The sequence below is a fragment of the Bombina bombina genome, chromosome 4 (genome assembly GCF_027579735.1).
Source record: "Bombina bombina isolate aBomBom1 chromosome 4, aBomBom1.pri, whole genome shotgun sequence".
Lineage (NCBI taxonomy): Eukaryota > Metazoa > Chordata > Amphibia > Anura > Bombinatoridae > Bombina > Bombina bombina.
In genome coordinates, this window is record NC_069502.1 from 1,237,561,953 (window position 1) to 1,237,577,807 (window position 15,855).

Here is a 15,855-nt window from a genome sequence, read left to right on the forward strand (position 1 = left end):
CTCTGTGTATCGGAATGTGGAGATAAGCATCCTTTAAGTCCACGGTAGTCATATATTGACCCTCCTGGATCATAGGTAGGATGGTTCGAATAGTCTCCATCTTGAAGGATGGGACCCTGAGAAATTTGTTTAGGATCTTGAGATCCAAGATTGGTCTGAAAGTTCCCTATTTTTGGGAACTATAAACAGATTTGAATAGAATCCTTGCCCCTGTTCCTCCCTTGGAACTGGGTGGATCACTCCCATAACCAGTAGGTCTTGAACGCAACGTAAGAATGCCTCTCTCTTTATCTGGTTTGCAGATAATTGTGAGAGATGAAATCTCCCTTTTGGAGATGAAGCTTTGAAATCCAGAAGATATCCCTGGGAAACAATCTCCAGAGCCCAGGGATCCTGGACGTCTCTTGCCCAAGCCTGGGCGAAGAGAGAAAGTCTGCCCCCCACTAGATCCGGTCCCGGATCGGGGGCTACTCCTTCATGCTGTCTTAGAGGCAGCAGCAGGTTTTTTTGGCCTGCTTTCCCTTGTTCCAAGCCTGGTTAGGTCTCCAGACTGGCTTGGACTGGGCAAAATTTCCTTCTTGTTTTGCAGTAGAGGAAGTTGAAGCTGCGCCACTCTTGAAGTTTCGAAAGGAACGAAATTTAGTCTGTTTGGTCCTTAATTTGTTGGACCTATCCTGGGGAAGGGCGTGGCCTTTTCCTCCAGTAATATCAGAAATGATCTCCTTCAGTCCAGGCCCGAATAGGGTCTGCCCTTTGAAGGGGATGTTGAGAAGCTTAGACTTTGAAGTAACGTCAGCTGACCAGGATTTAAGCCATAGCGCCCTACGCGCCTGAATGGCAAAACCTGAATTCTTAGCTGTTAGCTTTGTTAAATGAAAGACGGCGTCAGAAATAAATGAATTGGCTAACTTAAGAGCTTTAAGCCTGTCTAGGATATCATCCAACGGGGTCTCCACCTGTAGAGCCTCTTCAAGAGACTCGAACCAGAAAGCCGCTGCAGCAGTGACTGGGGCAATGCATGCAAGAGGCTGGAGAATAAAACCTTGTTGTATAAAGATTTTCTTAAGGAAACCCTCTAATTTTTTATCCATTGGATCTAGGAAAGCACAACTGTCCTCGACGGGGATAGTTGTACACTTAGCTAGGGTTGAGACTGCTCCCTCCACCTTAGGGACCGTCTGCCACGAGTCCCGTGTAGCGGCATCTATGGGAAACATCTTTTTAAAAGCAGGAGGGGGAGAGATTGGTACACCTGGTCTATTCCATTCCTTCGTAATAATTTTTGAAAACCTCTTAGGGATTGGAACAACATCAGTGTAAACAGGCACTGCAAAGTATTTGTCCATTTTACACAATTTATCTGGGCCTACAATGGTGTCACAGTCATCCAGAGTCGCTAAAACCTCCCTGAGCAACAAGCGGAGGTGTTCAAGCTTAAATTTAAATGCTGTCATTTCAGACTGAAGTAACGTCTTCCCTGAATCAGAAATGTCACCCACAGATAGAAGCTCTCCTGCTTCGGCTTCTGTACATTGTGAGGGTAAATCAGACATAGCTACTAAAGCGTCAGAAAGCTCTGTATTTGTTCTAGCCCCAGAGCTGTCTCGCTTTCCTTGTAACCCTGGCAGTTTGGACAATACCTCTGTGAGAGTATGATTCATAACTGCCGCCATGTCTTGTAAGGTAAACGCATTGGACGCGCCAGATGTACTTGGCGTCACTTGCGCGGGAGATATAGGTTCTGACACATTGGGAGAGCTAGGTGGTTTAACCTCCCTTTTGTCAGTCTGAGAAACCTCAGGTGATAAATCTTTAAAAGCCATAATATGGTCTTTATAACTTATAGAAAGATCAGTGCATTTGGTACACATTCTAAGAGGGGGTTCCACAATGGCTTCTAAACATAATGAACAAGGAGTTTCCTCTATGTCAGACATGTTTAACAGACTAGTAATGAGACCAGCAAGCTTGGAAAACACTTTAATAAATGTGAAAAAGCAATTAAACAAAAATGGTACTGTGCCTTTAAGAGAAAAAAACTACCACATAAACTGCAAAACAGTGTTAAAAAGTAGTAAACTCTATGAAATTTTTACAGTGTGTATAAGAGACTAAAGCAGCATTGCACCCACTTGCAAATAGATGATTAACCCCTTAGGCCCCAAACCGGATTAGAAAAACGGTAAAACCGTTAAAAAACAGTCAAACACACTGCCACAGCCCTTAAAATCGATTTTGGCAGGAAAAAAAGCCCTCTATAGTGGTTCTAGATGCCAGAGGACTCCTTTAGGGAAGCTGGATGTCTCAGTCTGAATATCAACTGCGCATAAAGTGCGCAAAAATAGGCCCCTCCCACCATGCACTCAATGTCAGAGGGCCTTAAAAAAGTACTCCTAGGAGTAATCTAACAAGCCATGTGGAAAACTAGGCCCCAAATAAAGATTTATCACCCTCAGAGAAAAAAAGGTTTTTCTGTAAGTTATGCAAACGTTTTTACACTAAGTAATATGAGTATTAACATGAATATTACCCTTATTTGCAAGCATGATCCCAGTCGTTGTTAAATCACTGTATCAGGCTTACCTCAAATATACCAGGCACTGTCAGCATTTTCTAGACCTTATCTCTCTAGAAAAAAATATACTGAACATACCTCAAAACAGGTGATCTGCAAACCGTCCCCCCAACTGAAGTTTTCTTTCCATACTCTTCAGTTATGTGTAAGAACAGCAATGGACCTTAGTTACAAACCGCTAAGATCATCAACCTCCAGGCAGATTCTTCTTCCAATTTCTGCCTGAGAGTAAAACAGTACAACGCTGGTACCGTTTAAAAATAACAAACTCTTGATTGAAGGTAAAAACTACACTAAGTCACCACATATCTCTTGATACTTCCTTTCTTGTCGAGAGTTGCAAGAGAATGACTGGGGGTGGCAGTTAGGGGAGGAGCTATATAGACAGCTCTGCTGTGGGTGTCCTCTTGCAACTTCCTGTTGGAAAGGAGAATATCCCACAAGTAATGGATGAACCCGTGGACTGGATACACCTTTACAAGAGAAACATACTTACCGAAAGACACCCATTCACATATAGCAGATAGCCAAACCAGTACTGAAATAGTTATCAGTAGAGGTAATGGTATATGAGAGTATATCGTCGATCTGAAAAGGGAGGTAGAAGATGAATCTCTACGACCGATAACAGAGAACCTATGAAATAGATCTCCCGTGAGGAAAACCATTGCATTCAATAGGTGATACTCCCTTCACAACGCTCTGTCATTCGCTGTACTCTGATAGGAACTGGGCTTCAAAATGCTGAGAAGCGCATATCAACGTAGAAATCTTAGCACAAACTTACTTCACCACCTCCATAGGAGGCAAAGTTTGTAAAACTGAATTGTGGGTGTGGTGAGGGCTGTATTTATAGGCATTTGAGGTTTGGAAAACTTTGCCCCTCCTGGTAGAATTGCATATCCCATACGTCACTAGCTCATGCCAATTACATGAAAAAAAACCCAACATAATTTATGTAAGAACTTACCTGATAAATTCATTTCTTTCATATTAGCAAGAGTCCATGAGCTAGTGACGTATGGGATATACATTCCTACCAGGAGGAGCAAAGTTTCCCAAACCTCAAAATGCCTACAAATACACCCCTCACCACACCCACAAATCAGTTTAACGAATAGCCAAGAAGTGGGGTGATAAGAAAAAGTGCAAAAGCAAAAAATAAGGAATTGGAATAGTTGTGCTTTATACAAAAAAATCATAATCACCACAAAAAAGGGTGGGTCTCACGGACTCTTGCTAATATGAAAGAAATGAATTTATCAGGTAAGTTCTTACATAAATTATGTTTTCTTTCATGTAATTAGCAAGAGTCCATGAGCTAGTGATGTATGGGATAATAAATACCCAAGATGTGGAACTTCCACGCAAGAGTCACTAGAGAGGGAGGGATAAAATAAAGACAGCCAATTCCGCTGAAAAATAATCCACACCCCAAAACAAAGTTTAAATCTTATAATGAAAAAAACTGAAATTATAAGCAGAAGAATCAAACTGAAACAGCTGCCTGAAGTACTTTTCTACCAAAAACTGCTTCAGAAGAAGAAAACACATCAAAATGGTAGAATTTAGTAAAAGTATGCAAAGAAAGGCAGTGTAGGGCACAATTGGGCCTGGAGCAAAGCTAAGGGTTAAAGCCGTGTGGAGAGATAGGAGAAGAGGGCTGGCTAGGGAGGTTAGTTGCAACAATGTTGCATGCAAGGGAGGGGCCCACTACTCACCTTAAAAGTGGGGATCATCAGCTTCCTGGCCCTCTTCTTCCTGGAATCCGGTGCATGCTATCTGGTGGTGGGAGGTAACGGCCCTGTTGCCTTGGAAAGGGTGAACAGGGGGAGTGATGACCAATCTAAAAGTGTGAGGGGTGGATAGCCTCATGTGCACGTGAGGTGCCCCTCCTTCCCCTTGCGGGTGGGTCACGTGATCTCATTAACCCCTTAGTAGCAATTTTTCTATGAGCAGAGGTCCCGCTCTGCTGCAGTTTCCGTTTGGGCCGTTTACCTTCTGCTGTGCCGGGTTGTCATTATAGCAATTCGTTCAGCCGCCATCTGACCTTGTTGGTTACCATAGTTACTTAGTTAGTTAATAAATGTTTAACCTGTGACGGTTAAAATTTTACCCATAAAAAGTTGTTGTTTTTTTATTTCATTATAGAGTAAGTGTTTTTATATTCTTTTCTACGGCTAGCAACCGGTAGGCATCAGCCAATCAGATTGAGCTCGCATTCTATTGGCTGTTCCGATCAGCCAATAGAATGCGAGCTCAATCTGATTGGCTGATTGGATCAGCCAATCGGATTGAACTTGATTCTGATTGGCTGATTCCATCAGCCAATCAGAATATTCCTACCTTAATTCCGATTGGCTGATAGAATCCTATCAGCCAATTGGAATTCGAGGGACGCCATCTTGGATGACGTCCCTTAAAGGAACCGTCATTCGTCGGGAGACGCCGGAAGAAGAGGATGGATCCGCGTCGGCTGATTCAAGATGGACCCACTCCGCACCGGATGGAAGAAGATCGAAGATGCCGCTTGGAGAAGATGTTTGCCGGTCCGGATGTCCTCTTCTTGCCGGATAGGAGGAAGACTTTGGAGCCTCTTCTGGACCTCTTCAGCACCGGATGCCAGGACGGATCGGTGATACCTGGATGGTGAAGACAAGGTAGGAAGATCTTCAGGGGCTTAGTGTTAGGTTTATTTAAGGGGGGTTTGGGTTAGATTAGGGGTATGTGGGTGGTGGGTTGTAATGTTGGGGGGGGGGTATTGTATGTTTTTTTTTACAGGCAAAAGAGCTGATTTTCTTGGGGCATGCCCCGCAAAGGGCCCTGTTCAGGGCTGGTAAGGTAAAAGAGCTTTTACATTTATTAATTTAGAATAGGGTAGGGAATTTTTTATTTTGGGGGTCTTTGTTATTTTATTAGGGGGCTTAGAGTAGGTGTAATTAGTTTAAAATTGTTGTAATATTTTTCTTATGTTTGTAAATATTTTTTTATTTTTTGTAACTTAGTTCTTTTTTATTTTTTGTACTTTAGTTAGTTTATGTAATTGTAGTTATTTGTAGCAATTGTATTTAATTTATTTATTGATAGTGTAGTGTTAGGTTAATTGTAGGTAATTGTAGGTATTTTATTTAATTAATTTATTGATAGGGTAGTGTTAGGTTTAATTATAACTTAGGTTAGGATTTATTTTACAGGTAATTTTGTTATTATTTTAACTAGGTAACTATTAAATAGTTCTTAACTATTTAATAGCTATTGTACCTGGTTAAAATAATTACAAAGTTGCCTGTAAAATAAATATTAATCCTAAAATAGCTACAATGTAATTATAATTTATATTGTAGCTATATTAGGGTTTATTTTACAGGTAAGTATTTAGCTTTAAATAGGAATAATTTATTTAATAAGAGTTAATTAATTTCGTTAGATGTAAATTATATTTAACTTAGGGGGGTGTTAGTGTTAGGGTTAGACTTAGCTTTAGGGGTTAATCCATTTATTATAGTAGCGATGAGCTCCGGTCGTCAGATTAGGGGTTAATAATTGAAGTTAGGTGTCGGCGATGTTAGGGAGAGCAGATTAGGGGTTAATACTATTTATGATAGGGTTAGTGAGGCGGATTAGGGGTTAATAAGTGTAGGCAGGTGGAGGCGACGTTGTGGGGGGCAGATTAGGGGTTAATAAATATAATATAGGGGTCGGCGGTGTTAGGGGCAGCAGATTAGGGGTACATAAGGATAACGTAGGTGGCGGTGCTTTGCGGTGGGCAGATTAGGGGTTAATTATTGTAGGTAGCTGGCGGCGACGTTGTGGGGGGCAGGTTAGAGGTTAATAAATATAATACAGGGGTCGGCGGGGTTAGGGGCAGCAGATTAGGGGTACATAAGTATAACGTAGGTGGCGGTCGGCAGATTAGGGGTTAAAAAATTTTAATCGAGTGGCGGCGATGTGGGGGGACCTCGGTTTAGGGGTACATAGGTAGTTTATGGGTGTTAGTGTACTTTAGGGTACAGTAGTTAAGAGCTTTATGAACCGGCGTTAGCCCAGAAAGCTCTTAACTCCTGCTATTTTCCGGCGGCTGGAGTTTTGTCGTTAGAGCTCTAACGCTCACTTCAGAAACGACTCTAAATACCGGAGTTAGAAAGATCCCATTGAAAAGATAGGATACGCAATTGACGTAAGGGGATCTGCGGTATGGAAAAGTCGTGGCTGAAAAGTGAGCGTTAGACCCTATTTTGAGTGACTCCAAATACCGGCGGTAGCCTAAAACCAGCGTTAGGAGCCTCTAACGCTGGTTTTCACGGCTACCGCCGAACTCTAAATCTAGGCCTAAGTGTTTTTATATTCTTTTCTACGGCTAGCGACCGGTAGGCATTTAATCCCTTAGACCAAGTTGCTGCTTTGCAAATCTGATCAACCGAAGCTTCATTCCTAAACGCCCAGGAAGTAGAAACTGACCTAGTAGAATGAGCTGTAATCCTTTGAGGCGGAGTTCTACCCGACTCAACATAAGCATGATGAATCAAAGACTTTAACCAAAACGCCAAAGAAATGGCAGAGGCCTTCTGACCTTTCCTAGAACCAGAAAAGATAACAAATAGACTAGAAGTCTTTCGGAAATCTTTAGTAGCTTCAACATAATATTTCAAAGCTCTTACTACATCCAAAGAATGTAACGATCTTTCCTTAGAATTCTTAGGATTAGGACACAATGAAGGAACCACAATTTCTCTACTAATGTTGTTAGAATTCACAACCTTAGGTAAAAATTTAAATGAAGTCCTCAACACCGCCTTATCCTGATGAAAAATCAGAAAAGGAGATTCACAAGAAAGAGCAGATAACTCAGAAACTCTTCTAGCAGAAGAGACGGCCAAAAGAAACAAAACTTTCAAAGAAAGTAATTTAATATCCAGAGAATGCATAGGTTCAAAAGGAGGAGCTTGTAGAGCTCCCAGAACCAAATTCAAACTCCAAGGAGGAGAAATTGACTTAATGACAGGTTTGATACGAACCAAAGCCTGTACAAAACAATGAATATCAGGAAGATTAGCAATCTTTCTGTGAAACAGCACAGAAAGAGCAGAAATTTGTCCTTTCAAGGAACTTGCAGACAAACCTTTATCCAGACCATCCTGAAGAAACTGTAAAATTCTAGGAATTTTAAAAGAATGCCAGGAAAATTGATGAGAAGAACACCAAGAAATGTAAGTCTTCCAGACTCGATAATATATCTTCCTAGACACAGATTTTCGAGCCTGTAACATAGTATTAATTACGGAGTCAGAGAAACCTCTATGACTGAGAATCAAGCGTTCAATCTCCATACCTTCAAATTTAATGATTTGAGATCCTGATGGAAAAATGGGCCTTGAGATAGAAGATCTGGTCTTAACGGAAGAGTCCAAGGTTAGCAAGAAGCCACCCGAACAAGATCCGCATACCAAAACCTGTGAGGCCATGCTGGAGCCACCAGCAGTACAAACGAACGCTCCTTTAGAATCTTGGAAATCACTCTTGGAAGAAGAACTAGAGGGGGAAATATATAGGCAGGATGATACTTCCAAGGAAGCGACAATGCATCCACTGCCTCCGCCTGAGGATCCCTGGATCTGGACAGATACCTGGGAAGTTTCTTGTTTAGATGAGAAGCCATCAGATCTATTTCTGGAAGACCCCAGATTTGAACAATCTGAAGAAATACCTCTGGGTGAAGAGACCATTCGCCCGGATGTAACGTCTGGCGACTGAGATAATCCGCTTCCCAATTGTCTATACCTGGGATGTGAACCGCAGAAATTAGACAAGAGCTGGATTCCGCCCATACAAGTATCCGAGATACTTCTTTCATAGCCAGAGGACTGTGAGTCCCCCCTTGATGATTGATATATGCCACGGTTGTGACATTGTCCGTCTGAAAACAAATGAACGATTCTCTCTTCAGAAGAGGCCACGACTGAAGAGCTCTGAAAATCGCACGGAGTTCCAAAATGTTGATTGGTAATCTCGCCTCCTGAGATTCCCAAACCCCCTGCGCTGTCAGAGACCCCCATACAGCTCCCTAACCTGTCAGACTGGCATCTGTTGAGATCACAGTCCAGGTTGGAAGAACAAAAGAAGCCCCTTGAACTAAACGATGGTGATCTGTCCACCACGTCAGAGAGTGTCGTACAATCGGATTTAAAGATATTAACTGTGATATCTTTGTATAATCCCTGCACCACTGGTTTAGCATACAGAGCTGAAGAGGTCGCATGTGAAAACGAGCAAAGGGGATCGCGTCCGATGCAGCAGTCATAAGACCTAGAATTTCCATGCATAAGGCTACCGAAGGGAATGATTGAGACTGAAGGTTTCGACAAGCTGAAATCAATTTCAGACGTCTCTTGTCCGTCAGAGACAAAGTCATGGACACTGAATCTATTTGGAAACCTAAAAAGGTTACCCTCGTCTGAGGAATCAATGAACTCTTTGGTAAATTGATCCTCCAACCATGTTCTTGAAGAAACGACACAAGTCGATTCGTATGAGATTCTGCTAAATGTGAAGACTGTGAAGACTGAGCAAGTACCAAGATATCGTCCAAATAAGGAAATACCACAATACCCTGTTCTCTGATTACAGATAGAAGGGCACCGAGAACCTTTGAAAAAATCCTTGGAGCCATTGCTAGGCCGAACGGCAGAGCCACAAATTGGTAATGCTTGTCTAGAAAAGAGAATCTCAGAAACGAAAGTGATCTGGATGAATCGGAATATGCAGATATGCATCCTGCAAATCTATTGTGGACATATAATGCCCTTGCTGAACAAAAGGCAGAATAGTCCTTATAGTTACCATTTTGAATGTTGGTATCCTTACATAATGATTCAATATTTTTAAATCCAGAACTGGTCTGAAGGAATTCTCCTTCTTTGGTACAATGAATAGATTTGAGTAAAACCCCAGACCCTGTTCCAGAACTGGAACTGGCACAATTACTCCAGCCAACTCTAGATCTGAAACACATTTCAGAAATGCCTGAGCCTTCACTGGATTTATTGGAATGCGAGAAAGAAAAAATCTTCTTGCAGGTGGCCTTACCTTGAAACCTATTCTGTACCCTTGTGAAACAATGTTCTGAATCCAAAGACTGTGAATCAAATTGATCCAAATTTCTTTGAAAAATCATAATCTGCCCCCTACTAGCTGCGCTGGAATGAGGGCCGCACCTTCATGTGGACTTGGGAGCTGGCTTTGGCTTTCTAAAAGGCTTGGATTTATTCCAGACTGGAGACGGTTTCCAAACAGAAACCGTTCCTTTAGGGGAAGGATCAGGCTTCTGTTCCTTATTCTGACGAAAGGAACGAAAAAGATTAGCAGTCCTATATTTATCTATAGATTTTTTATCCTGAGGTAAAAAAGTTCATTTCCCCCCAGTAACAGTTGAAATAATAGAATCCAACTGGGAACCAAACAATTTATTACCTTGGAAAGAAAGGGAAAGCAAAGTTGACTTAGAAGACTTATCAGCATTCCAAGTTTTAAGCCATAAAGCTCTTCTAGCTAGAATAGCTAAAGACATATACCTGACATCAACTCTAATGATATCAAAGATGGCATCACAAATAAAGTTATTAGCATGTTGAAGAAGTTTAACAATGCTATGAGTATTATGATCTGACACTTGTTGTGCCAAAGCCTCCAACCAAAAAGTGGAAGTTGCAGCAAAATCAGCCAAAGAAATAGCAGGCCTAAGAAGATTACCTGAACATAAATAAGCTTTCCTTAGAAAGGATTCAATCTTCCTATCTAAAGGATCCTTAAAGGAAGTACTATCTGCCGTAGGAATAGTAGTACGTTTAGCAAGAGTAGAGATAGCCCCATCAACTTTAGGGATTTTGTCCCAAAACTCTAATCTGTCAGATGGCACAGGATACAATTTCTTAAACCTTTTAGAAGGAGTAAAAGAATTACCCAGATTATTCCATTCCCTAGAAATTACTTCAGAAATAGCATCAGGGACAGGAAAAACTTCCGGAATAACTATAGGAGGTTTAAAAACCGAATTTAAACGCTTAGTAGATTTAATATCAAGAGGACTAGAATCCTCCATTTCTAATGCGATTAAAACTTCTTTAAGTAAAGAACGAATAAATTCCATTTTAAATAAATATGAAGATTTATCAGTGTCAGCATCTGAGACAGAATCCTCTGAACCAGAAAAATCCTCATCAGAAACAGACAAATCAGAATGATGATGTTCATTTAAAAATTCATCTGAGAAATTAGAAGTTTTAAAAGACCTTTTACGCTTACTGGAAGGAGGAATAACAGACATAGCCTTCCTAATAGATTTAGAAACAAAATCTCTTATATTAACAGGAACATCCTGAGTATTAGATGATGATGGAACAGCAACAGGTAATGGAATATTACTAATGGAAATATTATCTGCATTAGCAACTTAGCAAGTTTATCATGACATTCATCACAAACTACAGCCGGAGGAACAGTTACCATAAGTTTACAACAGATGCACTTAACTTTGGTAGAACCAGCATCAGGCAGCGTTTTTCCAGAAGTAGCTTCTGATCCAGGGTCAATCTGAGACATCTTGCAATATGTAAGAGAAAAAACAACATATAAAGCAAAATCTTATCAAATTCCTTAAATGACAGTTTCAGGAATGGGAAAAAATGCCAATGAACAAGCCTCTAGTAACCAGAAGCAAAAGAAAAATGAGACTTAAATAAAGTGAAAAAAAGGTGGAGACAATAATGACGCCCACATTTTTTAGCGCCAAAAAAGACGCCCACATTATTGGTGCCTAAATGCTTTTGGCGCCAAGAATGACGCCACATCCGGTGACGCCGACATTTTTGGCGCAAAACATCAAAAAAATGACGCAATCACGAACAACTTCCGGTCGACAAGTATGAGGCCGGAAATGACAAGAAATTTTTTTTTTTGCGCCAAAAAAATCCGCGCCAAGAATGACGCAATAAAATGAAGGATTTTCAGCCCCCGCGAGCCTAACAGCCCACAGAGAAAAAAGTCAATTGAAAGGTAAGAAAAAATTGATAATTCATATGCATTATCCCAAATAATGAAACTGACTGTCTGAAATAAGGAATATTGATCATCCTGAATCAAGGCAAATAAATGTTTAAACACATATATTTAGAACTTTAACATAAAAGTGCCCAACCATAGCTTAGAGTGTCACAAAAAATAAGACTTACTTACCCCAGGACACTCATCTACATGTAGTAGAAAGCCAAACCAGTACTGAAACGAGAATCAGTAGAGGTAATGGTATATAAGAGTATATCGTCGTTCTGAAAAGGGAGGTAAGAGATGAATCTCTACGACCGATCACAGAGAACCTATAAAAAGATGCCGTAGAAGGAGACCATTGAATTCAAATAGGCAATATCAACGTAGAATCTAGCACAAACTTACTTCACCACCTCCACGGGAGGCAAAGTTTGTAAAACTGAATTGTGGGTGTGGTGAGGGGTGTATTTGTAGGCATTTTGAGGTTTGGGAAACTTTGCCCCTCCTGGTAGGAATGTATATCCCATACGTCACTAGCTCATGGACTCTTGCTAATTACATGAAAGAAACTAACTTTTTTTTTTTATATCTTATAACAAAGGATATAATACAGAACCAAAAAACGTTCTTAAATAAATGTTCCCTTTAAATTTACCAAATCAAGAAAACATATCCCAGGTAACACTCTACACCTCAGGAGAATTACACACACACTAGTGACCCTGCAGTACAATTACATAATAGCACACACACACTAGTGACACTGCAGTATAATTACACATAACACACACGCTAGTGACACTGTAGTACAATTACACAATAACACACTAGTGACACTGCAGTATAATTACACAACAACACACACACTAGTGACACTGCGGTACACACTAATGACACTACTGTACAGTTACACAATAACACACACACGAGTGACACTGCAGTATAATTATACAATAACACACACACTAGTGACACTGCAGTACAATTACACAATAACACACACACACACGAGTGACACTACAGTATAATTACACAATAACAAACACTAGTGACACTGCAGTACAATTACACAACAGATACACTAGTGACACTGCAGTACAATTACACAATAACACACACTATTGACACTGCAGTACAATTACACAATAACACACACAATAGTGATACTGCAGTAAAATTACACAATATCACACACACGTAACTCTGCAGTATAATTACACAATAACACACACACATGACACTGCTGTATAATTACACAATAGCGCACACACTAGTGACACTGCAGTATAATTACACAATAACACACACTAGTGACACTGCTGTACAATTACACAATAACACACACACACTAGTGACACTGCAGTGCAATTACACAATAACACATACACTAGTGACACAGCAGTACAACTACACAATAACACACACACTAGTGACACTGCAGTACAATTACACACACACTAGTGACACTGCAGTATAATTACACAGTAACACACACACTAGTAACACTGCAGTATAATTAAACAATCACACATACACTAGTGACGCTGCAGTACAATTACACAATAACACACACACTAGTGACACTGCAGTACAATTACACAATAACACACACACTAGTGACACTGCAGTACAATTACACATTAACACAAACACTTGACACTGCCGTATAATTACACAGTAACACACACTAGTGACAATGCAGTAAAATTACACAATAACACACCATAGTGACACTGCAGTACAATTACACATTAACACACACACACACTAGTGACACTGCAGTATAATTACACAATAACACATACACTAGTGACACTGCAGTACAATTACACAATAACACACACTAGTGACACTGCAGTACAATTACACAATAACACACACACTAGTGACACTGCAGTACAATTACACAATAACAGAAACACTAGTTGCCCTGCAGTACAATTAAACAATAACACACACACACTAGTGACACTGCAGTATAATTACACAATAACACACACACTAGTGACACTGCAGTACAATTACACACACACTAGTGACCCTACAGTACAATTACACAATAACACACACACTAGTGACACTGCAGAACAATTACACAATAACTCACACACACTAGTGACACTACAGTACAATTACACAACACACACACACTAGTGACACTGCAGTAAGATTACACAATAACACACACTAGTGACACTGCAGTACAATTACACAATAACACACACACTAGTGACACTGCAGTATAATTACACAATCACACACACTAGTGACACTGCAGTATAATTACACAATAACACACACACTAGTGATACTTCAGTACAATTACACAATAACACACACACTAGTGACACTGCAGTATAATTATACAATAACACACACTAGTGATACTGCAGTATAATTACACAATAACACACACACTAGTGACACTGCAGTATAATTACACAATAACACACACACACACTAGTGACACTGCAGTACAATTACACAATAACACACACACTAGTGACACTGCAGTACAATTACACAATAACACACACACTAGTGACACTGCAGAACAATTACACAATAACTTACACTAGTGACACTGCAGCACAATTACACAATAACACACACAAGTGACACTGCAGTACAATTACACAATAACACACACACACACTAGTGACACTGCAGTACAATTACACATTAACACACACACACACTAGTGACACTGCAGTATAATTATACAATAACACACACACTATTGACACTGCAGTACAATTACACAATAACACACACACACACTAGTGACACTGCAGTAAAATTACACAATAACACACACACACGTAACTCTGCAGTATAATTACACAATAACACACAAACTATTGACACTGCAGTACAATTACACAATAACACACACAATAGTGATACTGCAATATAATTACACAATAACACACACACTAGTGACACTGCAGTATAATTACACAATAACACACACACTAGTGACACTGCAGTATAATTACACAATAACACACACACACGTAACTCTGCAGTATAATTACACAATAACACACAAACTAGTGACACTGCAGTATAATTACACAATAACACACACACTAGTGACACTGCAGTATAATTACACAATAACACACACACTAGTGACACTGCAGTACAATTACACAGTAACGCACACACTAGTGACACTGCAGTACAATTACACAATAACACACACGATTGACACTGCAGTATAATTACACAATAACACACACTATTGACACTGCAGTACAATTACACAATAACACACACAATAGTGATACTGCAGTATAATTACACAATAACACACACACACGTAACTCTGCAGTATAATTACACAATAACACACACACTAGTGACACTGCAGTACAATTACACAATAACACACACACTAGTGACACTGCAGTACAATTACACAATAACACACACACTAGTGACACTGCAGTATAATTATAAAAATAACACACACACTATTGACACTGCAGTACAATTACACAATAACACACACAATAGTGATACTGCAGTATAATTACACAATAACACACACACACGTAACTCTGCAGTATAATTACACAATAACACACACACACTAGTGACACTGCAGTACAATTACACAATAACACACACGCTAGTGACACTGCCGTATAATTATACAATAACACATACAGTAGTGACACTGCAGTACAATTACACAATAACACACACACACTAGTGACACTGCAGCACAATTACACAATAACACACACACTAGTGATACTGCAGTACAATTACACAATAACACACTCACACTAGTGACACTGCAGTATAATTACACAATAACACACACACACTAGTGACACTGCAGTATAATTACACAATAACACACACACACTAGTGACACTGCAGTATAATTACACAATAACACACACACACTAGTGACACTGCAGTATAATTACACAATAACACACACACTAGTGATACTGCAGTACAATTACACAATAACACACACACACTAGTGACACTGCAGTATAATTACACAATAACACACACACACTAGTGACACTGCAGTATAATTACACAATAACACACACACTAGTGACACTGCAGTACAATTACACAATAACACACACACTAGTGACACTGCAGTACAATTACACAATAGCACACATACACTAGTGACACTGCAGTATAAGTACACAATAACACACATGTGACACTGCAGTATAATTTCACAATAACACACACACACACTA